The sequence below is a fragment of the Cygnus atratus genome, chromosome 4 (genome assembly GCF_013377495.2).
Source record: "Cygnus atratus isolate AKBS03 ecotype Queensland, Australia chromosome 4, CAtr_DNAZoo_HiC_assembly, whole genome shotgun sequence".
Taxonomy (NCBI): domain Eukaryota; kingdom Metazoa; phylum Chordata; class Aves; order Anseriformes; family Anatidae; genus Cygnus; species Cygnus atratus.
In genome coordinates this window covers 40,196,890-40,223,581 of record NC_066365.1, presented here as the reverse complement: position 1 = coordinate 40,223,581, position 26,692 = coordinate 40,196,890, and the positions used below count along the sequence as shown (strand labels likewise).

General features: G+C 35.8%; 1 long non-coding RNA gene across 1 annotated transcript; it reads right to left on the bottom strand.

Moving 5' to 3' along the window:
• Nucleotides 1–1,457: 1,457 nt before the first annotated feature.
• Nucleotides 1,458–25,144, bottom strand: LOC118251583 (uncharacterized). The gene is made up of 6 exons (XR_004779862.2): nt 24,962–25,144; nt 24,228–24,358; nt 23,920–24,018; nt 21,052–21,236; nt 2,220–2,295; nt 1,458–1,497 (listed from the first exon to the last, which is right to left on the bottom strand). It is a non-coding gene; the product is annotated as an uncharacterized LOC118251583 (long non-coding RNA).
• Between the last annotated feature and the right edge of the window lie 1,548 nt (nt 25,145–26,692).

Sequence of the window (26,692 nt, the reverse complement as noted above, 5' to 3'; positions counted from 1 at the left end):
AATATTATGTTCCGGCATCTGACACCTGTCTATATTTTGTATGCATTTGCATGTTTTGCACACCTGTTCATTTGCCAAACCCATTCAAATATTAGTTATAAGACAAATATATAATTTAAGATCTACTATTTAACGTCTACTATATTAACCTGTATTGAATGCCTTCTTATTGACAAGAATAACCACTAATCAAATAAGCCAAAGAAGTAGAAACAAATTAAACCTCATTGTTTTAATTTTAGCATTAAAAATCACTGAATCACAGAATTGTAGATGTTGGAAGGGACCTCTGGAGATCATTAAGTCCACGCCGCCCCCGCTACAACCAGGTTCCTTACAGTAGGTTGAACAGGAAAGCATCCGGGCAAGTCTTGAATATCTCCTGAGAAGATTCCTATTATAATAATAATTTTGTGTTTGAAAGGGTATGTAAGTGGAACAGATTAGCATTCTTTCTTACATGCCAAAGTGCTTGAAAAAGATGGAAAAGTACAATTGTTCTCACTTCACAAACAAGGAAACAGAGATATGCACAGGGCATTACTGTGCATTTTGTGGGGGTGACATGCAGTGTGCTACTTTGAATAACTGAGAAGACTTGGTGTCTTCAGTCTGGAGGAGCAAAGACTGGAGGAGGAAAGTGCAGAGATCTGCTGAAACAGGTGTGGCAAGAAGAAAGGGAATGGAGATTGATGATAAACTGTTCCTTCCAAAGCAAGAACTAAAACCCATCACAAAGAACTGGGGGAGAGCTAGACAAGGGGCAGTAAGGGTTGTTATGGATTCATATTTCACATGGGCTCTTGCAAAACCTGGGTGTGCACCTGGAAAAAGATTTTTCTTTCTGTGTCTGCTCATGACCACTTTTGGAACAGAATACTGGGCTGGATGAATCCTTGGGCAGAATTAACATAGTAATACTTTACAGATAAGAAGAAAATCCATTGTCCTCCAATGTACTTATTAAATTCTAAGTAACTTATTACTAGCAACTAAAATTAAATTCTATACATGTTGACAAATCACAGTGTGTACTGAAATAAAATTATTCGAAAGAAGAAACAAATTAATATAAACAAGTTTTCAAGATCATGCATTTTAAATACTGAATTATTGTTAAAACTGATTGCTGAGGTTTAATAAAAATACTGGAGATAAGAACAGCTGCTTAGTAATTATTCAAAAATGCACATGCTATAAATGAATCATTCGTATTAGTTTATTAAACATGGAAGGTCTGTTCAGGCATTTAATTGGCTTTAAAGGAGACAGCTATGAGCAAATTCATTAGGTACTGGTGAAATTCATTAGGTACTAGTGAATTACTAAACAAAGTAATTGGCACTTAATAACTATTTTGACTGATATCTCTGTTGGCCTAGTTCTAACTCACTATTTCATCAGGAAGCATGTCATACTTTATACGTTTCATATACAGACCTATGGCTGAATTTTGGAATACAGCTGTTTCTCTAAGAAGGTGCATTGATCCATCATCTGTGAACAGGGGAAGAAGGAGATTTAACATATTTGATGTTGTGTGAGAGAAAAAGTATGCATGTTTAAGTGAGAATATGATCACGGCTGACTGTTCTAGGGACTGCAGCCCAGCAATTAGGGAGCTCAGGCACAGGAAGGCAGAGCTGGTTGATTGCCGCCTTTGTATACCAGTCTGTAGCACTTGCAAGGGAGTGCTCCCAGTCTGTGACTCAGAGAAATTCAGTTATATCTTTAAAAGCAGGAACATCTTCCAGTTTAGGAGTTGAATGCGACACCCTCTCAAAAGAGAGAAACTTGTCATCAAGAAGAATGGCAGATATCTCTGCACTTCCTCAGCCAAAAGACAAGGTTTATCCTTCCCTCATAGCTTTACCATACTGGTATGTCTATGGCCATGCGCAGGAACACTGAGTATCTGTGGAAATAAGCACTAATACGTTTGGTGAGGGATTTTGAGAATTAAGCTCTAGGTCAGGTTGCTGCAATCTCTATTCTGCCTGTTTTATGTTTTAAAGTCCTTTTGTGGAACTGGGTCTGTATAATCCATGATTTTTTCCCAAAATTATTACCAAAAAAAGAAAAAAGTAACACTATTTTTTGCAAAGTCACGTTGTACTTTTTAAAAGCAATGGAATTCCAAAGCATTGTACAAACACTTGCTCCAGAAATATCATATTCATAAATGAAAAAAAAAAAAAAATAGTGTATAGAAATTCTACCTGATTGGCACTGACATTATAAATATTTTGATCTGATGAAAGAGCTCTTCCAAATCTTGTCTGGATTTGTTCTTGCCTGTAAAGAATCAAAATCATGTTCTTATTAGACCATCTATTCTATTTCAGAGTTCACACTTTAAAAGTATAAACTACAGTGACATCTATTAATACTGGTATAATTAATTGAAAAAACTTACAGCTCAGAACACATTTGAACCTTTCTGATTCTTTGACATTGGTGACATTCCCATGACTGTATCCCCACTAAGTTGGAGAGAACCAATTCTTTTCTTTATTTTTATGTGTCAAATGACATTTCAAAATCAGCAGCAAGACACTCAAACCAAAACATTGCAGGGAGATTATTAGAGTTCTTGTGTGATTATAGTCATTTGGCTTAGTGCCATTAACACCACCTGAGGTGTAGTATAATTGCCCAAAACTGCAATGCCTGTCATGTTTTATTTGTTAAGTGTCTTTCAATGCTATCACTAAAAATCCTTACTAACAATGATAGAAAAGTGCTAATCATGTTAGTATGTATGAACACATGTATGTATATATGTATGCATAAGGTGTGTTGCAGAAGGTGGGGTGTATGTGTAAATATATATTGTTTATTTCTGTAGGTAACATAGCTGTTTTTTTATAGTACTCAGAACATATACCTTACATAACACTATATAGAAAAATATATTTTAAAATACCTATAGGTACAATTAGATTTGCGTATAAACATACATATTCACACATCTTTTATTAATATCATATGTGCCTGTATATTTATGTCTGCATATAAATTGCAACCGTTTTGTACCTGTATATAATTAAGAACTTCATTAACATTAGGACTCTTTAGTGATGTATTCTGTAAATTAACATGTTAAATTCTCACAAAACTTAACTTTCAGCAGTCAGTATTTTTTAACTAAAAAGCACACAATAGAACTTATTTTGAATTAACAGCTTGAATAATGCCTAATTAATTTAGAAATAGAATCTAAAGTACTAGAGCTATAATATCAATGTTTATAATATCAGTGTTTAACATCTGATAATTAAAGAAATAAAACATATATTTATATATATGTTCCTTTTCAGTGGCATACTCTGCTCCTGAGTAACAGATTCACAAGAGAGGAATAATATGGAAGCTACAGATAAAATAAAGATGGAAGGTAGAACAAGGCATCAAAGAACAGGGGAATCTGGAGCACGAGAAAGAAGGATTGTTTTGGAGTTAAGAGAGACATTTACAACATTTAAACACCTCATGTGAAGTAGGGATCAAACTTCCATACTTCATAGGATATGAGATGAGGATACATTAATTAATATTAATGATTACTTGCTTGAAAACTGTGATAATGTGCATGCTCAGAGAATAAGGCGTATCCTATTAACAAGATCATCTATAATATTGCACTCATTTTCTGTTATGAAAAAGTCAACACATCGTCTTCTATGTGTCAGTTGAGAATTGAAAAATATCCACCACAATAAAACAAGTCAGTTGATCTCAAATCCCAAAGCAAGTTACATTGGAATAAAGATATATAAAGACATACCAGAAAGTCCACCAGAAAGTCTCCAGATGTTAGCAAATAGCCCTTGCACTCAGAGGGGACCTATTTGTATGTACAGTGTCATACTCACCATTCTGTTTGGACTACTCTACATCATTTCAGCAAGACAAACAGTTTGTAAACCTCGTTTGTCCAGACAGACTAGCCACAATATTGAGTCACTGACATTCTAGTAGATGGCAGACAAAATAAAACAGCTCCCTACATTTCCTCCCGCACAACTATGATGGCATTTATCAAAACCTATGCTACAGGTGTTTGGTTTCAGGTACTTATTTCTTCACCTGATATCCAAACTCTGGCAGTGCTGCATCAGGTACTCTGCAGCGGCTGAATTACAGTCACCCATCAGGACAATGAAATGAGGAACAGAGAGAACAATGGCTTTCCATTTATCAGTTAAAGTATAGGTTTATGGACTGTAATTTTCAGCTCAGCGTTTTGTATTATAAGATCTATATTAATAGGTCTGCCAGTTCTTTTCTTGGCAAACAGATTTTGTTCACTTTGCTCTTTAAAACCTATATTACTGAATGAAGAATGAATGAGTGGATATAAGTCTAGTCTATCAAATAAACTTCTATCAGTGATAAACTTTTATAAGTCACTGAATTTGTTTGCATGAATTTATCCTTGATGAGCCTTTGATCCAAATTAATGAAGTTGCTATGGTAGAGCTGGTTTAGACATAATTCAAATTCAAATTCATTGACTCAAAGATACAGAGAAGTCATGTTCTACAGGCTGTTATATATCAAGAATGCCTCATTTAGATGCTAATTTATTTGCTAATACCTCTGATCCCTGACATAATGTGCACATGGCAGCAGAACAAGAACAGTGAGAACAGTCCTGTCTTGAGCATACACAGGTAGCTTGATTGTGCCTCACTTCAAAAAAAGTTCTCTTAATGCCACACCAGTCCCATCAGTGTCACTGTTGATATCCAGAGGCTGGATATTCCAGTTGACGGTGAATAACCTCAACTATTGTGAATATCCTGGCCTGGTCGGATGAGTGCAGCACTCGGCTTTGCAAATGGACAAAAGCTGATGTGGTATGTGCAACAGGCGGTTTAAAAAAAAAAAAAAAAAAAAAAAAAGGTGCAACAGATGAATTAGTGGCCTAATTGGCATGGGCACATTTGGATTGGTGATTTTGGGTTGGTGTTCTATGTTAAAAGGATACTTTTTCCCCTCTCTTGTTTTCAGAAAGAAGACCATTTGAGCAAGAATTCTAACAGGAAGCTGTACATTCATGGCTGTAGAGAAATATGTATATGAAGGAGTATTGCTATCTATCATGAAAATATATTTCATTTTTACTAAGCAGAACTACAGAAAACAAACTTTTCATCTGTTGCTTCAATGCTTTTTACACTTTACTGAGCAGGCTATTTGTGCTGCCTCAGGAATGTCAAGCTGAAACATGACAGAAAAATGATCTTCTATTTATTTGAATGTACCCTTTAAAGTCTGAGACTGTACTGAAGATTCTTGACACCAGCAACGCTGAATATTTTCATGCTGTTTACAGCCTGAACTGTAACAGGCAGGTTCAGTGTTAACAGCTATTAGCATGGGAAAAAGGAAAGAGCCGAATCAAAGAGCAGATGGTGGCTGATGAAAGAGCTGCAGGTAATAAAAAGACATATACAGAAAAAGCCATTGTTTTTCAGGAAGTGCTATTACTCAGATTTACAAACATTATTCATATCAGCTAGTTATATTGTTCTCTTCTGGGAACAACTGAAGCTGTTTGACAGTCCACAATGGTTAAAAAATTTTGAACCATGCATGCTACTATGTGCTTAATTTGACATTTGCACCCTTTACTTCAGGAGAAGAACCACCACCACCACCCCCACCCGAAAACACCCCTCACCTCTGCTAAGAAAAACCCAAGGCCTTTACAGCCACTACTCAAGCAATTAGCAAATGGCTTTGTGGGACTATGAAACTACTGTTACTCCAAGTCAATGAAGAACAGGTGTATGATACAGTAGTGAAGGAGATCCTCAGCTTTTTTTTATTGTCAGGGCACACATTAAGCCATCTTGTCTTACACCAGCTGGGGAGCTGGAAAGTATCTATATGTATGTATATATGTAGATATGTAGATTTTCCTCCCTCCCTGTGCCCTTTGTATGAGGTGAGGGGCCACCCAGGAGTGCATGCTGTTTGTCCTCTGGAACACCTGCTGAACCTCCACTGCCTCACTACAACCCTTGACAGCTGCAGTTTTATTTTTAAGAGGCTTTAAAAGGCCTTTAAAATTACCACGTGCTAAATGATGCTTTATTTCACTGCTACTGTCCTTTTAATGGTACCTATTCAATATGGTACAATACAGGGTTATTTTGACCTTCTTACGTAATAGGATAAGTGAAAAAGTATGTGACAAACAAGGGCCCACACACTGTGTGGCACATTAAGCATAGTTTAAACAGCAATGGCCTCTAACTTATCGTGATTTATGGGAGCAGCAGTAACTTCAGTCTGGTTTAGAAAGGTTTTGAAAGTTCATGTGGCAGCTGCCTCAGTAAGTATCCCCATGACAATAAAGTTACTCTAGCATTTTCTCCTAATTTTCTGCTCAGCTTCATGTTAGCCACAGACAGTCACTGGAAGTCAATGGAGCAAATGCTGAGACATCACTCAGGTACTCCTTTCCTGACAAAAATTTCCTCATGCTAGTACCTGTCTTGGTGCCCCTTGGAAGGAAGACACTTTAGACATGGTGAATACCTCATTTACCCAGGATGGAAAAACAAAGTGCATCATTTTGGTTTGGTTTCTCAACACAAATAAGAGCACCTTGCTCAACTACATGAAGTTGCTGTTATGTCTTACAGACAAATGGCTGGTTATAGTGCAACCAATACAAATAAGCTGTACTACGCTTTAACTGAAAATGCAAAGTTGCAAAATATATAAATCTTTTCTCAAATACACTGTCATTTACAAATTAATAGTATAACACATAGGTTCAGTATAGTTTTTTGTTTTGTTTTCTAACTGAAGTATACATGTGGCAAATTACAAACCAAATAATGAATAAACAGGTAAAATGAGATCATATGACATCAAAGCCTTTTGTCATGCACAGTACCACTCAACTCTGAGTATATCACAAATATTCCAGAGAGTGCCAGCAAAGTGCTATTCAGACAGGAAGGTTGAAGGAATCTTTCTTTGCATTTTTATATCAATTCTATACTGACAAAAATATCAACTCCTCTGTATTATAGAAAATCTTAAGTAAGGGCCTTTGGTACCAAAACACTTCAAGCAAAAATGATCTTCTTCATAACACATGACCCTCCTCCTCCTACCTCCTACCCTCCAACCACACAGTTTAGGGCTACCAATTAGACTGTACAATCTTGACACACTTAAACTAATTTTTCAATTAAAATCTCCAAAGGCTGGGGTGACAGTCTTTGCCAACCTTAGCCACACTGTGTAATGCACTTCATTTTGAGTTGACCAACTCAGTCAATATACATTCAGATGGTGAACTATTTATTATAAGGGTTTCAGCAACTAGCCCTAGGTGAGTAGCATAACAAATATCCCACTTTAGCATTTCTCCACACTTTTTCCAGTTCACTAAAACTTTCCATTTTTCTTTTTATGAAAGAAGAAAAATCAGAAAGAGGATTTTTCTTAAGTATATATCGGTTTCATGCATGTTTTTTCCCCTAAATCAGGTCTTAAATTTTTAAGGCTACGCAGGCTAGAAATATCTTAAGATAATACACAATGAATGTGTGAAGCAGAGAATATGAATAAAGAAATATGAATGGTTATGAATATAAAAGTCTGAAAGGCAAAGAATGGTTTTCATTCAGTGTGATCAACCAAGCACAAAGCCTGATTCAGTATGAATGGGCATGAGTGAAGCAGTGTAAATGGAAGTCAATATGACTATCAACAAAAGATTAGGAATGTGCAAGGCAGAGTGTGACAGGGTATTTATAAGCATGTCAGATTACAGATCATGATGAGAAAGGAATTTTAAATTTTCTAATAAAAAAAGCAAACACATTCTGCTTCCTCGGAATATAAAACTCCATTTTATGAACAAGCTCTTTACCCCAAGTCAGAAGTGTGCAGGAAAAATGAAGAATATATGTGTGGAAATGTGTCCCTCTGTCCAACACACACTTTTTTCAAACACTACATGCAAATGTTAGGGAAATTTTTGTAAAACACAATTTAATAGGACCAGCGATTGTATGTGAACACAATAGTCTATGAAATTAAATAAATCACATGGATAAAAATAATTTTTTAAAAATTATTTTTAAGAACAGTAAAAATAAAAAACTAAACAGGTACATTAGGAAAAATGTAATTGCAACTGGATTCCTACTCTGTTGAAGAGTTTAATATCAGTTTCCAAAGTTTAGTACAAGTTTCATCATTCTTGTTCTTACCTGGACAGAATGAGATGTCCTAAGTATCCAGATCCCTAGGAAAGTGGTCTCTTATTAAATTAGAAGTATTTGGAGATGTCTTTGATAAAATAAATACGAAAATATGAAGCTTGCTTACCATACTCACTTAGATGCAACCCTCATATCTCAACATTTTGAGTAGAGTATATATCAAACATGCAGTGGTCTTCTGGACTTTAAAGAGAAAAGATTATTTTAAAATGTATCTTCAGTGTTTGGGGAGTTGCTTATTGTATGCCTTCCTGTTCATATAAATGGAGTTCATGGAGATTAATTAATCAGGTTGTTTTTTCACTTTGGGGTTTTGCAAATAACCAATAGGAGAAACTCTACAGACTTATTATTAGAAAAGGTACTTTATCACCACTGGCACTAGGAAATCAGATTTGTTCAATATGAATAGTATTCTTAGCGAATTTAGGGTTTTACAATGCCAGACATACATTAAAACACTTTATTTAATTTTATAGTGACTTAAATATATAACAGGGAGAATACCTAAAGAGGGAACTGCAATTCACAGTTATATGTCTAATTTTATACATACACACATGTATATATGATATACATATAGTCACCATACGATAATTTATTTTAGCAGTTTGAAATTAGAGGACACTATTACTATGTGGTATTTTAAGTGTTCATTTGACTGTGGCACGATTTTTGTTTCCATTCATATACACAATATGATAACACTGTTTCTACTCTCTTCTCTATTGCCAGTACATGAAACTTTGGACAGAAGTTTATCTCTATTACCCATTCTATTGGAAGTAGGAATAGAATTTAAGGGAAACATGATCTATATTAATCATATGTTGATTATTATGAATTACAGGAATTTTCATTCATGTTTGGAAAGCATGTGTAAAAATTTGGTTGCCTGTCTTTCCTCTAAAAGGATTGTTAGTGCATCCACCTTCCTATGCAATGTCTTTCTGAAGAACAGCCCATCTTATTCACAAAGACAGAAAACCTTGAAAAATAAATTAAGATTTAGATTTTTAGCTTGTGATCAATTTGGGAAACTTGATGCCAGCTGAATTTCTATGTGCTATTCATATTGCATTTAAGGTGCAAAGAAATAGAAGTCACAACATCAATAACACAAAGCTAATGTATATGTCAGCTTCAATATTATATCTGCACTACTGGAATTTTGGTTCAATAAATTCTCTCTGCATGTAACCATAATATGAGCCTTAATACCAGAGCTAACTTTTCACAGAATAGCTGAAGACTGGTGCCTCATTTATCTAAATCTTCTAGCCACTGTGCTATGGATTGAGATTAAGTCATCTAAGTCAAGAAAGGGTTGCTCTAGAGCTCTCTTTCTTCACTGTAAAAATTGTATCTCCGTTGTTTGTGTCCCAGATCCCCAAATTGACATGAAGACCTACTAGACATTGAAGATGAGTTTCCATTTTAAATGTGTCCTATATTCTTCCTTTGTGACCTTTAAAATTTACAGATGGTTATGCTTCTAGTACTAAAGTACTTTGGAGCTCAAGAAGAAGTATAAACTAGTACCATAGTATCTGCACTGCCCATAGCAGCTTGTGAAAGTGCACAGTACAGTAAGTATTTACAATTTTTATTTTGCTCCTTTCTACCAATTAAAAATGTTCTCTTCCCACATATTTCTTTTGCAAAAGGTATATTCTTACCCAAAGTACAGAAAAATCAATGTGATTTTTCCATAGTGTATATTTTAGCTATTTGGGAGGGAAATCGATGGGGATGGATCGGGAGTCTATCACTGTCTGTCTGTCTGTCTGCCTATCTATGCAGAGATACATTCTGAGTCAGAATTTTCCACTTCTTATTGCATGTAAAGTTTGCAGGTGAGCTTACATTTAAAATGGATCAACTGTTGAAAATAAGTTCTCTGTTTCCTTGTTCTGTGATTAGTCTATGGCTATTCCCTTTTCCCACTACAGTAGAAGCCATCATGATTTCTTTCTCTTTTAAAGTGTATGTACTCTGATGTACTGAAAAGAAAATAATTAGGAGGAAATGCTCAATATACTTTGCTCTTAAATTTATTTGACATTCTCTTTTGTTAGACTCTATAGGTGAATGGAAGTTTCTAACACAATATTAGGCATGAGAAATAGATTCTTTAACAAAGTAGTCATTTAAATAGTGTCAATCACAATGGCGTTATTTACTTTTGACAAATAATTTACTTTCAAAAATATTTGTCTTGCTCAAGTTCATTTTGAAAATTTGAGGAAGGTTTTCAACTGAAAATATGAGATGAATTACCTTACACTCCAGATAGGTCTCTGTATTTCCGGACATGATATTCTTATTTCTCAGATAATTCTAATTAAGTAGAGCAAAAAGTAAAACTCAGTTAGGTATTATGGCTTTAACAGCCATGGACTCTCAACTTGGACACATACGTTGGCTCAGAGATTTAGCTTTTACTGTTAAGGGCAAAAAGGCAAGATAGGAATATCTTCCAGATTTGTGTCAGATAGACTGGGGACATTTGCAGTGGATAGAAAGAGGAAATACAGGAATAAAACAATTTGAACTGGATGGCTCTTTCTGTCAAACACTAAGATTTTCCTGATTTCTAGATCAAAAATATTTACGTTTTAACTGGCTGGTTTTTAAACAACTTTGGTACCATTAATAGGTCTATAAATGAAAATAACTTGGTATTTTTGAAAAAAATATATCATGTATAAAAAGCCAAAACCACAATCCTACAAGTGGGACATTTGCTTTCTAGACTCATTTTTTGCAGTCAGATTTACACAATGTATTTTTGGAATTTATTTGTTGGTTTCAAGCTGTAAAATATGTTATAATATGTGTATGCATGTGTCTGTGCATCTGTGTGAAAACCAGAAACTATCAATAATAATGGGCTTGCTTTTTCTTAAGTTATGTAGGCATACTGTAATTTATGTCCTTCCCTTTTGACACCGTAATCTTTTCACAGCAATGTCATATGCAGTTTAACTCTTCTTCTCCTCTGTATTTTTGATTTAATTGCTATAATCAGTGCAAATACTTCCTCATTTACATACATTTCCCTCTGTGCAAGCATATGCATACAGATCTACAGAAAACAGTTTCTCCAAATGCATTTCAAATCACCAGAGTGAAGTATCTAATAGCAAGTGACACAACAAAAGGAAGGAAAAAAAAAAAAAAAAAAAAAAAAAAACAGAATCTTTCCTTTTCAACATATACATAAAGCAGAATGGAAAACAATGCACAGCAACATTCTGTACTTTCTGGAACAAAATTAGTGAGGGACTTCCGCATGTGTGATTATTTTTTTCAGTTTTGTTATATTATTATTCGTTTTCTGATAGTGTTCAACAAAAAAATAGCTAAGCCCATCAGCAGCTTTAATGTTCTTTATCATTCCAGCTCACCTCAGAGGTAAAAATTTATGCTAATTCTTTGGGTAGGGAATTGCCTCAATTCAGAAAGCATCTATCATCTATCATATGTGAACTTAATTAGATTGCATTCTAATATAAAACATACAATTTTAAAATGGGCGTATTTTCATCAACATTTCCATTACAATGCATAGTTTTTCTCTGATGATTTCAGTATAATATCTACTTTTACAAAGATTTAACAAGTAGATCTTTGAAATATGAAGGTGTAATTCTTATTGATATGATGGCTCAGTTTTACCCTAAAGTATAGCTACATCAGAAAAAGTTTTTACTCTGTTATTTCCTAAAACTGCACAACTGCCTACAGTTTATTATTTATTAAATAAAATCATAATTAAGTTTAAATAAGTCTTCCAGATGTTGACTCACATACCTTGAGCTTGTACTGCTTAACAATATTTTTTTATGTACATAAAAAGTGCCTGAAGTATTCTTTGTATAAATCAATCCATGCATTAATTAAGCGGTTTCTTTCCTAATTCAAGGATTTTCCAAATCACCAAATTCTAATGTGAGCTAGCATAAGCACCAAAAAATTCTCTCTGAAGGGGGAGCTGAAAATCTGTTCTGGAAATAATCATGGAGCTCTGTTACCACCAATTGGTATTTCTGCATATCTTTTTTGCAACAAATGGGCAATATTGCTCACTGATTTTGTGTCCTAGCACTACAAAATTATGTTCTGTATTTTTCCAAATTTGTAATTACAGGTGCAAGAATAGAACTCAGACTCTAAATATAAACTCTGTCTAAATATAAAATAAAAAAGTCTTAAACTATTGCTATTGGACATCAGTATTCAACATGGCCACTTTATGAATATTTGTTATGCTTATCTGTCTTTTTGCAGGTAGCAGTTTGTCTATGAATTGCCTACACTTTCCATATAAACATTTTAATTTTTCATGGTTATTCAAGTAGCAATTCTCAAACGTACTGGGCTCATGACTCTACCATTCAGAATATCCGCTTTATTATTTGAGAACTGTAGTGCACTTTTTGTCTTTTGTCACACCCAGACATAAAATGTATTTCATCCACTAGATGACTTAAATCCCATGGAAAGTAACACGACTTTTAAATTCTGGGCTTTGAATGACATTTAAATATGTATGTTAGCTCTAGGTTTTGGACTAACAAATATGAAAAGAACAATCAGATTTATTTCTATTTTACAGACAATTTTCATTTCATTCTTGTATTTGCATTGAAAAAGAGTGAAAAGGAGATTAAAAGTGCTTCTCATATACATACTTGTTTGTATGTGCTTGTTTGCATATAAACACTCCTCTTGGTGTGCTAATACAGCCATATTTACATGAACAGTTCTTACCTAAACATTTATTTTAACAAAAGACAGCTTCCTCAAAGTACATGGAAAAGTAAAGGAGGTCCAGTACAAACATGGTTGAATCAAATTGCTGGATTTAGCAATCATGTTTGTGAATACGTTATTTCACTTTTTGCCCAGTAGTAACCAAAAGGGAGATAAATCTTTTCTAAGTATACATGCCTTACAATATAGCTGTAGAGAAATCTTCTTCTAGATTGCCATGTAACATTGAAGTAGGAATGAGAAAAAAAATCAGAAGTATTTCTTTTTAAAATTTGGGGTAGGCTCATTTTACATTTATTTTGAATAAAAGAGCAAGTATCAGCTACTGAATTACTCACAGAAGTACTATCCCTTAATTTGTCTGGAGATTATAGTCATGGTTTTCAGAACCATACAATTCACATTATGTCTTAAACTGTTATTATTGCAACTAGGGAAAATTGCACTATTTTATTGGAAAGACATTACTCTCTTTGACCTGATTCTTAACTGTGGAACTTAGCCCCTGTTTGAGGACTTGAAAAAAATGGATCATTTAGAGGGACCCATTCACATAGTTGGAATACATGCTGTTGCGATAAATTCAGAGGCTTTAGCTGCAGTCTGCTTTTAGTTAGAGGTACACAGGGTAGGAAAAAAAATCTTTGCATACTTATTTTATATATGTATATTCCCCATTGCATAATTATAAATACCTGGCACTCATTAAAAAAAAAAAAAAAAAAAAGATGGAATCACTTCAAATAATTTGATATCGGAAATAGAGTAAATTTAATAGTTGCAAGCCAAAATTTAATTGTAAAAGCTGTAAAATGTCACCTAATTTAAACTGAAAAATTTAAAGTGTTTTCTGAATACAAACTGATAAGCAAGCACCAGAGAAAGTAATATATTTATTTCAGAAGTATAGCAAACATATACTATAACATTACTGTAGGTTTCACCAGGTGGCACTATTAGAAATAGTTGATGTATCTTAGCAGTTGGTTAGAAATGGGTAACAGAAGTTGTGCAAAAGAATGAAGAAACAGGGATACTGTATGCACTTGCATATTAGCATTGCTTCTTCTTCTAACATCCTATTCTGATGGTGAACACAGCATTAGAGGGTTTGGGGTCATCATGATAAGAAAGCAGAAATCAACGACACTTCTGTCTTGGTAAACAACACAGTTCTTGGTAGATATCATCATTACAGTATTATGTCAACAGCATTATGACAATAGCTTTGCTGTAGAATGAATTACAGAGCATGGGAACAATTTAACAAAACCCAGAGTGCCGTATCTTGGACTGATAGGAAAAAATGATGATATTCAGCATCTCACCTCAGAGATGACCCTTTGAACCAGACTTTCTACAGCTTTGCAACAACCATATTTTAATATGGGCCACAACCTCATTCAATCTTGTCTAGTTTCTTTAACGATCTTCTAATGATGATGTTTGTGGTGTTTACAGCCACTACAGCTGGGGAAGAAGGCAGTGGATTTTAGTTAAGTTTTGTACAAATTTACAACTAAAAATGAGTAAGTAGGGACAGAATGAGTAAACTGTCCTGGGATAACCAGCAGATATTTCATAGACCTGATATTTCCATAGAGGAAATATACTCATAAATACTTAACAATTAAAAAAGCTATTGAGCTGAAATTAGTTGATCACATTGTCATACAAAACCCAGTATTTAGTGGGTGGTGGTAGGACTAGTGCCCTAACTACATCTGAAAAACCTGAATCCACTTCCAGTTTTTGTATATTCTATCTATTATTTGCTGATTGTTTTTCTTTATGTTACTGAGTGATGCTATGAGAGAAGGCAAGAATGTGTTTCTATATATGCTTGTGTTGACTTTCCAGCCTCAACTGTTAAATGTCAGTTTTTCTTTAAGGACATGTTGTAGTACTGGAACACTGGGAGAAAACCAACAGCAAGAAATCCAACGCAACTTTACAGGACTATTTCACACAAATGTGTTTACATTTATTTATGGATGTTTCCTGCTTATGACAATTCTGTTAGTAGCAGACCAAGGAAACTTCAGTGATGTGTGACATCACTAAATGTAGATTTGTTCTACCAAATTGTTCCTAATCTAAAGTAAGTTAATTTCCAGAAGGTGCTTATGCCTGCTTTAAGCATTAGTGACATGGTTATCCTTTGAGGTGTAGCCTGTAGGTCAAGGAGGATTAGCTTTTTATGCTGGTATGGTCTCTCTAGATGTACTTAGGTATAATCCCCAGCAGGGATGTCACATGTCTCCTGAGTCTGATAGCAGATAAGGGACTGCTTAGTTGGAGTCTCCATAGGAGCCATTGTTATTACTCTAAAATGGAGTTTTAGATCAGACTGCATATTAGTGCTACCAATGTCCATGTTCCTGAGGAAGAGAAGGCAATATAGTGACCAGAGGCAGGTCAGAGAGCAGCTCTGTTATGTTTTTTGTAGGACAGTAAAAGTATGAATGTAAGCAAAAAAAAAACAGTGCAGATAACCTGAAAAGCAAAACAGAGGAAAAGTATGGAGCAGCAGGAGAGATAAGTCACCTCCCTTTCTGCATCCCACATACCCACGTTGAACAAGTTGGCAAAAGCTGATAAACAGGGTAGCACTTGAAGGTAGCCATTGTGCTGAACTCACTAGATCAGGAGATTCTGGGATTTAGATCACATTATCAAAGCAACAAACTGAAAATAATCCCAGTCCAGAGGATGCCTTAACAATGCTTTAGAAATACTGTGATCTATGAAAGAAAAACAAAACAAAACAAAAAACCAACCAACCAAACAAACAAAAGGCTGTGTTTGAATTATATCAGTTCTGGTCTCACCAGTACCAAGAAGAGCAGATAGGAAGAAAGTAACAGATCTGGGGCAAAAAGCCTGAAATTTTGAATCAGAAAATACTGACAATTACATGCTTAGAGATAAAACTGTGTTCAGTGTCACTGATAAATCACTTGCGTAAAGGTGTCTGAGGAAGGCTGATCTGGGCGTGCAGAAAGACATAATCTGCAGAACTGAAGTGCCACACAAACAGAGATCAGGTCTGCACTGTAGTCTGAAATTTGCATAGGCAGAACCATGTGGGCCCAGGGGCCCTTGAGTCACAGTAGAAAAACCTGCATGCCTCACACATGGATAGAAACATTACCACAAGTTTGTTCAAATTTTCTGTCACAAATCCAGCATGTGTAACCACTGTTCTTGCTTTTCAAAGCAACAAATACACCCCAGGGAAAAAGCCACAAATCCCTGGCTGAACTCAGATGTGACTAATCTCTTGTGGGTGCAGTATCATAAAATAGGACAAACTCTACAGCACATGCAGAAAGTACTCCAAGAAATGTACTCAAAGCTAACCATAGCAGCTGAGTTTCAGCTTTTAAAATAGACTCCATATCCCACTCCAGATAAAGAAACCAAATGAACTACCTCTGCTGTAATGGAGTCCCAGGTAAAACTCTGAAGTCACCTGAACAAGGCCAATGGCTGAAGAAAAGCTGATCTTTGACCCTTTGGGAGTATCTCAGAGACCAGTGTATCTCAAACACAAGGTTTTAAGGCAAAGCAGACATTAAACTTCACAGAACACTGACCACACCCAAAAGTCTTCCAGGAATTAGTAGTCTCCCTTAAGGAGCACCACATATATATGCATTCATCAGACATCTGTGCCAGGCACAACTGTACTTTTGCAGTAACAGACCTCTTCAAAGCAGCAGGTAAGGAAACAGGGGAGTATAGACAAAAATATTCGGTCTGTGTGTTAACAGCATCACAACAGACAAAAAATGGTAAACTTGAACATACCTGAGTTCCAGCAGTTTCAGGAAAGCTAAGTTGTGATAGCAAATGGTCAAAGCCAACTGGCCTGCTAAAAGTAATCCCAGTAGGAGGGATGGATACTGACAAATCAGATTACATGAAGAATGATATTAACTGTACGCTTTCAGTACACCCTGGGGCAGAAACACATTTCTCTGCTTACCTTTTGAAGTAAGGTCAGTGAACGAAGTGTTTCAGCTAAAGAACAAAGACTACTTGGAAACCTTGCAGGAATCCAGAAAATAACTGATGACATAGGAATAGCAGCATCAATTCTGATGAAACACATCGGTGCTGAGAGAAGTGATGACAGGGGCTCACAGAGAAAATACTGAGTTTGGGACAGATAAGATCCAGTTCACGGTAACACAAATCAATGACACTGGACAAACAATTTCATCAGGAAAACAAACAAGAGGACAGCAAAGCTTTGACCATATCATACATGAAATCTTCACAGGACAAAACAGAAAACAAAACATTGTATAAGTCCTTCCTTAGATACTTCATACTGTTGAAGTAAGTATTTCGGGATGATTTCTCATTGCAGATGATATACTTTTTATTGCTCCCCTGTAGCATGAGACACTAGGTCACGGATTTGGGAACAACAAGACACTGCTATAAATAATGGTAGCTCTCTCTACTATCCTGTGTCAAATTGCAACACCCCAGCAAGTAAGACATCATTCATACAAGTGCATAGAAAGATAGTCAAAGGTTTTCTCCACTTAAAAAAATAAAAATAAAAAAGTTCATATGTTGCATTGAGAAAGCTATCCTGCAGTGTAACACAGAAGCAGATGATCAGCACAAAGCCCAACCTTAAGTGGCAATTTGCTAAACACCCTGAAAGAAATATATCCTTTAATGTCAGCATTACACAAGCTGTCAGTGGGAGCTGTCTGAAAGAAGACAAGAAATGAATTTCAGATCACAATTTAACCAATTTGTTTCTGTGGAGCTTTCCATCCTTCCCATGCACTAGGTGGTTTGAATTTAGTAATGAGCTTTTAAGGAGGTGCTAGGTCTCTCCAGGCCTTCTTCCTCTTAAGGTTCTTCTGTGAGGTTTTGTCTGCTGATTTCCTGACTATGTTGAAGTCTGCCTTCTTAAGACTTATTTGAGAATTAAATACAGAAACAGATGAGCCCAATGTTAGGGAATAATCAGCAAGCTGCCAGAATTTCTGCAGTCGTCTGCTCATGCTGCAAACCTTATGGGGAGATGCCGTTTGAGAAGTTGTTTAGTTACAGGCTTTTGAATGAAGAAAGGACAATGTCATGTTGTGACTGAGTACCCTGCGGAATTAGCCACCTATCGTCAGGAATGTGGTGACAGATCTCTTCAAACGAAGCAAAATGTGCCTCAAACATGTTAAGGAATATCTTCAAGAACTTTTGCTTTTCCTCCAAGTTTCTAATAAAGGGTTTAAACTCTGTATTCTTGCCCATCCTGATGAAAAGATCACGAAGCAGTTAAGAGTGTGCAACCGACATCTCAGGACTTTTAGCAGCTCCCTGCGCCTTGAGTTGTTCACCAGAGGAAACCGCCTGGAGGCATGACAAAACCGTTGCGCAGCAGTTCAGGCAGAAGAGAGACACACATTCCAGCTTCTGAGGCAGATGTCACAAACATTTAAACAGCTGTCAGAACCAGCTCAGGCTGTCATCAGGCTTGACCTTAAACCCAGTTTAGTTTTTAAATGTTGGGGGGGGGGGAGAGAAGGGGAAAAAAAATTTCAACACAGTGAAGTTACACAGCTGCTTGAAATATTAAATGAAAGGACTGAACATCTGTTCACTTGCTTTTCAAACTTTAACGGTTTGGAGAGATATTCTGTTGTCTTAGATCTTTAAGAACATCTGAGACCCATGCAGCTTCAGCACCTGTGAAAAATCCCCTCTCAAAACATGCATACACTTCAAAGCTTATTACTCCTGTTCTTTGCCAAACATATGTTGCCAAACACCACAACAAATTATTAATAATACTTAGGTCGTATTTGACTTTTGTGCAGCAAATTTCCTGAGCGAGCACCAAAATACTACTTAAGCATCAGCAACCTTGCAATGCACGAAGAAATAGAGAATCATTTGGTAGGAAATAAGAGAAGTATTATATTGATCCATTTTTGGTTTGCATTTGTTTTTGGAATTTTTAGTTGCTCCTTCCTTTTCATTTGAAATTTTAAACTAATTATCGTTTGCCAGAATCAGGCACAATGTGTAATGAACTTGCAAGCTTCCTGACACAGGATATTATTGACATAGTTAAGGGAATTATGAGTGGGTACAGGAGGGAAGTATTAGGCATTTCTATGAGTAAGAATAGCCTCTGCAGTTAAACTATATGGTTTATATTTATATTGGCCATCAAGCCTTGTGTTCCAGGACATAGGATGTAAAAGAGAGAGCAAAGAAATCTGTAGTGTAAACATCATTGTAATTTTAGAGCTAGATGTTTGCAGTGTGCTTCTGGGACCAAATATATAGTACAAAATTATACTTTGCATATTTTTGCAATACCAGACTTCAAGAGCAGGCAGAAAGTGAAAAGAAAAAACTGGTCAGCAAGATTTCTGTTTATATTTCTGTTTTCATTTCTAATGGGTTTCACTGGAAGTATTTATTATCGCTTTGCAGGGTTTCTTTTTATTAGCATAACTCACAGATTCAACTATGAAATTTCAGCATGCAATATAAGATTACAAACTTTAATTCACTCACTTTTCTACATCTAGATTATGAATTTTCATTTAAAGAAGATGTAAATGTAGGTGATATTTCTTTCCATATGTAACTTTTAAAAGAAAAAGCATAAGGCCCTAGACACCCGCTGCCATATCAATTTTCCTGCCATTCATGCATTGCAATGTATTTTTAATGTTTTGTGAGTTGAGGATTCAAATGAAAAAAAAAAAAGTATACCAGCAAAAGTAAATAGGTAGAATTAATAATGATGATACTGATAATAATAACATTAATAATGCAAATCCCATATAAGTCTCTTCAAATTTTATGAAAGACATAATGCAATTTCTATAAATAAATAAATAAAAGAACACCTCCTAAAACCATTAATAAATCTTCATTAAAATTTTAAACAATGTAATCTAAGTAAAAGGGTGAAGAGTGGAGGATTAAAAAGCTTTGGCATTGTATACAAAGTAATTAATCAGACCAAGGGGCAAGTGTTTCCAAAACAAACACAAACTATGAAGAAAGTTTAGTAGTTGGTGGAAAGGGGCTGTTAAAGATGAAAGAAATGATATGGACAAAAAACAGTTTAGAAAATGTTACATATTACTAGGAATTCATTGTCTTCCACCAAGGAAAATAAATTAATTATTGATTATTTATACAAAGGATGCAACATCATTAGGTATAAATTTGTGAAATGAAAACTAAATGGCAAATAGAAGGCAAATTTTGCTACCCAGCATCATTTTTGACTTGTGGTGCCACTTGTGTTCCCATCCTGGTATACATACACTTACCATTTACAGAACACTCATACAAAATGAAAAAAAAAAACAAAAACAAAAAACAAAAAAACTTAAATCTGCCATTTCCTACATGAAATTAATTAAAAAAAAAAAAAAAAAACACAGAAAGTACATCTTAATAATGAAGCGTTAGATATACAGTGTGAAAATAAACCAACAAAGAAAAACATTGATTTAGGAAGACATACTGTTTGAAAGTAATCCATTGTTGTCTGAAAGCTGAGGCTTAGATGCAGTACATTTCAGATATTAGAAATATTTTGTCCTCATACATGTACTCAGCTATAAGACTAGAGATAGCATCCCCTGATTACAAATATAGCCTATATAATGGCAATTTATTGAGCTGTGCAGTTTTAGATGCCATTCCACATTTAACAACTGCGGTGGAAGACCTCTGTGATATTCATTCCAACACTGACACCCTCAAGTCATATTTCTTCTCTTGTCACAAAGTATTTATTTTTATCAGCAGCTTGTCATTCAAGTGTATTTAAAAAAGTGGAGAAATGGGCAGTTGTGGAGCCTCTATGTCAACTGTGAAGATAATGTCTCTCAATTCAGTGCCGCTATTTGGTTATTATACATTCATAAATAATCAAATATCAGTTCAAAGACTCCAGGCATCAGAACTGAGAAGGGGGACTGAAAGCATAGGTGGTATTGAATTTTTCACTTACTCTCACAAAACAAGTCATCCTGTTAATAATCTGGCTCTCATCCCAGCCAGACATAACACATTTTGAAGTTGTCTTTCTCCCTGGCTGTGTCAGAATTGGCAGCTATATTCACAAGTAGAAAGTTTCCAAGTGGTCAGACAGGTCTGCTTTGTTTTCTTGCCCCAACTCCACAGACTTCTGCAGTGCTGGTGGATAGAAGAGGAAAACAAAAGCAACTGGCATATCTGCAATTGCACATTAGCTTGGTATCACGTGAGTATGAACTCAGAAAGAAATATGTTAAAAGAAGACAGACAGTCTTACTGATATAGATCTCTAAATAATAAAGCTAAAGCTATTTTAAATATGTTCCTCCTCTGACTTGTGTAAACACTGAGGCAGGAAAGAGAAGTTGCTAGTTGTTCCTAAGACAGGGAAAAGAGCATTTGTCCTCCATGTTACATGAAGAAAAATAAAAACAATGAAATAAAATAAAGCAAAATAAAATAATTAATATTAAAATCAAAATTAAAATAGGAATAGCATTTAAGGTCTTTCTCTTCTCCAGGAAAACAAACAAACAAACCATGATACTCAGCAATGACTCAGCACAACATCACCTACATAATAAGTTATTCACAGACTCACACTGATGCCATGCAATTTATACTTCATCGTGTTTGTCAAATAAAATTTCTTAACTTTAAAATAATAACTTCCTTTCAATGGGAACTGGATAGGAGGGAATTCAGGACAGAACAGTCCTAGCATGAAACCAAAGTCAAGAAAACGAGGTTATTTCTGAATTACTGCTAATCATTCTCTCATGTAATCTCCATTTCTACATTTCATACACACACTCAAATCCATCATACACCTAATGTAACTGATAGATTTAGCCCATACAGGTTACTCTCCTGTTATTAGGCAGCTGAGAGGCATAATGCAGGCAGGGGTGGTGGGCAGCATAGATCCATAACAGCTCCATAACACTGAGAGTAAGGAAATTGTACTTGAGCTCCTAGTATCTGTGACTATGTTTAGTTGCATATTTGTGCTGCAGCAGTTAAGGGATATGGCTTACAATTTTCCATAGCCATGCCTATGGTCAGGTATCCCCATGGTTCACTTGCATATATGCTCATCAGATATGAAACTGTCACCAACCTCTGCCAGTTGTTCAAGCACGTCTAAAAGGAAAGTTACCAATGTAAATCAGAATTATACCTTCTGTATTACACAGAACTAGAACTCAGGCCACAGACATCTTATTATGCACTGAAGTCAAAATTTTGTATTCCTTAGGAGGCTGATACTAAAGGCTTTATCTGAAAAGGAATACACCCTGTACATACAATAAATATGTAAGGTCAGTATCTACATCCCCAAATGTGGTATACAGATTTATTAAGCACTGTAACTCCTATTCTATGCTATGGAAAATATATATTTAATTTTATCTGCTTCAGTATGCTTTCTAGATAATGTGACTTTGCTTTGCACCTTGAGTATATGAACCCTCTTAATATCTTTCTTCATAAAATCTTTGACAATATGTTCAGGATAGTTGGGGAGTGCATGAATTGATAGACCTAAGCCAAAACCAGCTGGTTTTAAACCCTCTAATGAACTGCTGCCCTGTTCTGCAAGCCAAATCTGAAAATGCTATACCTCTCTGACAGCGATGTTGTGTGAACTTCTGCTTCTGCTGTACCTGAGCTCGGCCCACTGGTCTGCTTGGGATTCTGCAAACCAGGCACTACTTTGCCTTTTATCACCATCACATGAAAGCCCCAGACCAAGAGAGAGCAGACTAATGTTTAGGAAAATACTATCCCAAAATGCCCAACTCCTTCCAGGTGTTTTTGTTGTTTTGGTTTTTTTTTGGTTGTTGTTTTGTTTTTAATTTTTTAATTCTAATTTTTAAGAAATTTTGGTCAACCTTTCTTTAAAATTACTCCTGGGTTGGCTGTTCTCTGGCATTCTCCAAATATGCTCTGCCTACTGTTTTATTTCCATGAAAAGTCCTGAAGCATCCCAGAATATTCTGACATACAGCAGGACACCAGTATTTGTTTAGCACAGCTCCCTAACAGTACAATACAATAGACGTTTACAGTGCTGTAAAATTAAGCTAATGTGTTTAGTAAATCTGTTCTAGAAAGGTTACAGAATGTGGTGCTTGTATCATTACAGGTGAAACATGGCTTCTATGCATTTGACATTTTGGAGTGTTTTTTCATAGATCCGAAAAGGTCTTTTTGTCATATAATTATCTAAAACTTGTTCCCTTAGGAGACCTAAAAAATGAGCAGCTTCTCTGTTCATATGCATCAATTTGCCTGCATAGAATATTGATCCTCATGAGGCTTTTCTTGCTCTACATCCCACTGGATGCAGACATATATTTTGTAATTTTATATATGCCTGTATATGTATGATCTTTTCCCACCTTGCAAAGGTGATGGGGAGGATTGTAAATTACTTTATTTCATTTTAGTCTGAAATGTAAACTTTTGTGAAAGCATTTGTATTTCTGCTCTTTCCCAAAGCATCACAATGCTGTAAGGGTATCAAAGATACCATTCACAATTTACTTCTGTCTTTCTGGAGGTGTCGGGGACAAGTAATATCATGCACTGCAGTTGGAGCATGTATTTACATGTGCAATTTTATACTCATGTTTGAATAATGTAGTATGCATGGTTATTTTGAGAAAAAAGCTTTGATCATTATTGTTGCTAACAACAATATTAATATTAATGTGCAGTATTCTTAACAAAGCATATCACAGGACATTTAGCAATTCAAATACAATTAAAAAGCAATATCAAATAAACGTTTGATTTTGACATAAAATAGGAGTGATGCAGCTCCCTGAACACATACCAAATTAGGAATATTAGAAAACAACCTCCTAGGGCTTCATTTCCTCTCTGTGCAAGCAGGACTCTGTGCAGCACACAAAGGACCAAGGTTCTTCCTGACCTGTGAAAGATGGGTGGAGTTCAGCTCACAAACTCTGTGCCTGCTGGAGCACCTCAGCCCTTGCACTGCTACCCGATCCCCTTCACAATGCCCAGATACTTCCCTCCACTCCTTTTCTGAACCAGCATCTAGTTTTCCAAGGTTCATTAGCTCCACCCTGAAGAAAGTGGCTGTTGGCAATGTGATTTCCTCAGCAGTATGGGCTTTACCTGATGACAGAGGATATCCAGGTGTGGCTGAAGATCACAGAGCATCTGCTTCAGAAATCTCAGTGCTGCTGCCGCCAGAGAAAACATGACTCCAGTCTGAATGTCATGATTCAGTCAAAGCAGGAAAAGCTCTTAGAGAGAACAAAAAAAAAGCTAATATTTATTTACAAACTGAACAAATGTATACAGAAACTCACTGCAAGGCAAGCACTGTAATACATATCACCATTGTTTTCTGAGTATCACTCTAATTTAAGATCTTATATTGATTTGACAGCCTTACAAATATTTTCCTTGCTTCCTTAATTCACATATACATGCAGAAATCCACTTTCCCTGAGCTTATTATTTGTCCCTACTTTTTCAGAGGGTCAGACTGAAGGCTCTGCTCTTCAGACATCTATTTTGTTTCTTAAAATCAACACTTATTCCAAAGTGAAAAGAAAGCTTCAGAATGTAATATATCTCAGATGAAAAATTTACAGGAGGCTGTACTGCATCATCCCGGTTGATAAATTACACATTATGGTACACTGTAGCCCCTCCCGGTAGTACTCCAAATATTGTATATTGGTTTTGCATATCATCTTCTCTCAGGAAGAATGCTTTTTTACTTGTGAGTTTAGTCACTGCCTCCAGCAGAAGTTATGCAACACTAGAAGAATACCAGAAAAAGGAAATAAATAAATAAATAAATGGTTGCATGCCAGAAGAAATGAACATAATAAACTTACCCATGAGCCTGAATTTGCCCTGCAGTCTTGTACAAAGCTTTTCACTAATTCTTCTCCAGGCATCTGTGTTGAACCAGCACTTGCTGTCAGCAGGCAGGAGGGGTCATGCTCAGAGCAACCTCTTTTTTCCAGAGGGGAGGAGGTGTATTGGAAACCATCACAGGTGCTTCCATGGGGTTGGTCTCACCTGGGCATGGGCCTGCAGTGGGGAAGCTGGAAAGCATCACTGCTCTGAGGAAACCCCACTCACAGCTTCATTGGCAGGAGCAAGGCAAGGCATTAAGATGTCTGTTACAGAGCGCATCCAGGCACAGGGAGGCTGTTCTGGCTAAACAAAATAACATTACATGCCTTTGAACATACATCACATACCACAGGCGATGCATTCCTGGGATCTCCATCTTAAAATACTGGTGACATTTTGTTAGTTTTATTCTGGCCTCAGGAACTTTCCGCCCTGGATTGGTTCATTTATGTTTACTTTATATAAAGGCTGTGCTTGTTCAGGAAAAGAGTGAAATTCTCACGGTGACAGGTGAAGTGTTCAAGGAAGCCATACATGCTTTCCTAGCTATGGAGCATAAAATTATGCAGTAATGTAATTACACAAAAGAAATCTTGGCACAAATATATATTCAATTATCCCATATTCTATCTGAAATAGGACTTACGCTTCCAAACAGAGAGAGAATTAAGTCTGATGGAAAGGAAGGTGCTTCATTAATGTGTCAGGGCTAAAAGGGAAATGTATACATTTCTTCAACACCTGAAAACTATTCTTGTGTATTTGTTGCACTGCCCTAATTTACACACAGTTTAATGTATTTATTCATGCTTTCAGAGTGATGTGGGAAAGAACTGTGGAAAAAAAATGTTATTTGGTAAACTATCAGGACTTGGGATAGGAATGGAAGGATCCCACATTGCTTATAATAGGAAAATAGGAAATCCAATGCTGAGTGATTAATCAGAAGGGTAAAATTTACTGTAGTTCCAGCCAGTGCCCAGTGTAACTGAAAAACTAAAACGTCCAGACCTCAGAGATGGGTGGGGAAAAAAAAAAGAAAAAAAGAAAAAAAAAAGTTTAAGGAGTGGATGCTGGATGCTTTCTCTAGAAGGGCTCTCAAATGCTGATGAATTGGTATCATGCTTGCACCATTGTCCATGTGAGGAGACGTAAGAGGCACTGGCCAGGGTGGGCTGGAAGAAGATATAGGATCCATAGCAGTTCTGTGCAAATGTTTTGTAAGCCAGAAGTAAAGGATATACATGTTATGGCAGCTACTCTGATTTTTTATTTTTTTTCCCTTCACTCTACATCATTTTTCAAAGAGGTTCAATGTTTAGAAATGTTCATGAGTTTTCAGGATGACATAGAGCAATTCAGAAGACCTGTGTGTATAGTATTTTGAGATCCAGCAGCGTAGTGTGGTGCACCTATAAGTGTAATATTTGCTAAAGGAAAATATGCCTTTTTTAGAAGAATGTTAAAAATTATTTCTACTTAAGTCATACAAGAAGATTTCTTATAAAATGATATGGATGACTTTTTGTTGTTTTTGTATGTCCTATGTGCACAGTAGGTAAATCTATTAGCTGAAGCAAGTGAAAACCCAAAGTTCAACCTCTGAAGAGCTGGCATTCACTCAGAAAAGTCTTAATAGGTTTGGCAGGAAATTCAAAAATATTTTATCTGGAGTGTCTCAGCAGTATAAAGCTGCAACATTTAGT